Here is a 2,539-nt window from a genome sequence, read left to right as displayed (position 1 = left end):
CAAGCGTTTGCACCACGATATGAACCCGACAGACAAAGGTCACCGTTTACATGTAGCTTATTTCTAGGGATGAGCCTTTATATTAGGATCAAACACGAATGATTTCCACATTACATGACATTTTTTAGATAATAGGTGTGACTGTGTTGTCAGAGTCACTTTTAAATCTCTGGTGAGAGTAAATAAAACACACCCTAGCACTTTTTTGCTAGCTGTTATATTTCTCCCACTGCATGCACACAAAATGAAGGTATTATCACTACTTTAGAATGATTAACCGCAACATAAAACAAGCCAACACAAAACATTAGATCAGAGCAAAGAGTTGATATAAGCACATTTTCTCATTTGCTGTTGCGCCATAAATTTGTGTTGATATTGTTTTGTTACAACTTTTAAATCGGATATTAAACTGCCTGTGGTTCGTTTTTGTTATATTTATATGCTGTCAACCGTAATACAATCATTCTCATAATTCTTATACTGCAGGGATGAAGGGCAATCTCAGTGAGCATGGCGTTCAAAGAAAAGCTACTGTACACTAGCAGCTGCAAATGCAATTTTGACTTTTGCTTATATAAGGCATGTCCAAACTCTTCCTCAAACGGCCGTGTGGCTTGACCATTCAACTCTCTGAGGACTGAGATCAGCTGATTACATGAGTCAAGTCTGGTTTGCTGATGCCTGCAGCCACACCGGCCCTTTGGTGAAATAGTTTGGACATGCCTGGCTTAGATCATTCGAATCTTTACCTCCAAACACAGATCCTTCCATGTGTTTCTGTTACAGATGCCAGGGCTATGCAAAATGAAAGAATTACAGTTCTCTGATATGATGTGTTCAGCATTTGATACCATATACTGTAGGTGATGGTGGAGCCACTGATTAAGACACTTTAAAATATTCATAAATCCTTTATTATATAACATATTGTCATATTATTCATAGTTTGAATATTTTAAATTATAAATATTGATTATCTTATTGAGGAATGTTTTTAGCTGCTTGTAACAACTTGATGAAAAAACATCTTTCAAAACAATGTGTTAAGAGAAAACAGACAAAATATCAAGGAGTTTTGAATCCTCTCTATCTCATTTCACATTGTCTCCTGGATGACACTAAGTGTGCTCAGACTTCTGTTATGTGCTATTATGAAATTAACTTTTATAATATTATTTCTCGAATAAAAAGTTCAGTGTGTAAATTAATGGCAATCTGCTGTGTTTTTGTTTTCTTGAATTCTTCTATAGAGGTCAAAGTTGCAGTCGACTAGTTTACCTGTTGTAAACCTGCTTGCTTGAATGAGCTTTTACTCGACAACTGAGAATATTGTTTTATCAATGTGGTCTTATCAAGGTCAAGAACTGCTTCTAATTGAACTTCATGTATTGTTTGGTTTATTTCCAAAAGTCCAGAAATTCCAGTCTCAGATATTTCTGTCAATACTTTAACATCAACGTAGCCAACAATACCACTGATGAAAATATTACTGCTGTTTTGTTGGTGAACCACTTTGGTCATGAGGGAAACCACATAGTACAGCATGTAGCATATAGCATATCTGCAGGCTCTTATTATTCAGGACAATTCTTGAGCCACATTGTGTTTCTAGTGGTTCAATACATTCCTCGTTCCTCAGGTGTCAGGTGCTATTTCCACATGTGGGCAAATTCTGGTGCAAATCACCTGGCTTTGTGACAATACCCACAACATATGGGGCAATATCAGGCCAAGTCTTCAGCATGTTGGGCCAGACGTTTCACTTGGCTATACCTTTAGCCGACAGGAGAAGAAAGATGTGCTCACCTCTGCTTTTGATCTTTTGTAGCTTCATCTGAACCTCCAGGGGAAAATGTGCCAGTGGAAATGTCTTGGTTGTGAAGTTTATGGAAACATTACCTGTGAGCAGACATGTTTTTTAGTTTTTCTGCCAACTATCAGTCACTCCCATAGAAAGACATCCACAATCTCTGGAAACTTGAAATGTTGAAAAATTCCACATTTTGTGACAAAAGCTGATCAGCTTTCAAGCTTAAAATAGATTGAGGGAGATGTTTATTCATCTAAAAGGAGCACTGTGATGTAGGAACTGTTAAAGAAACATACAGGTCCAACTGCTCTGCTTTTGTGCATACAACATTTTGTGTTCTTTGTGAGTTTTTCTAAAAAAAAGAAAAAAAAAGAAAAGAAAAGGACTTTTTCACAAGAAAAAAAAGCAATACATCACAGAAGGCCTATATCATATCGTCCACATAAACCCAGTACTGGTGAATTGGTGAAAAAAAAAAGGTTTAGGATGTTCATAGCTCAACTTCAGAGGCAGGCCTACTCATGAGCCATTGTCATTACCATTGGGACAGAGTCAGGCTGGCAGCTACCCCATCTCCAGTCTTTATGCTAAGCTAGGCTAACTGGTTGTGGCTGTTGACTCTTAATATCAAACATTTCCAAGTAGCCACCAAATAATTTTCTAATTATTCCTATAACAGTGTCTCGTCCCAGTCAAACGCTGGTATGTAGACGCAGCAGAGTAATG

Source organism: Trachurus japonicus, chromosome 8, assembly GCF_045865225.1.
Source record: "Trachurus japonicus isolate A0001 chromosome 8, Traja_1.0".
Taxonomy (NCBI): domain Eukaryota; kingdom Metazoa; phylum Chordata; class Actinopteri; order Carangiformes; family Carangidae; genus Trachurus; species Trachurus japonicus.
Note: the sequence above shows the minus strand (reverse complement) of the source record.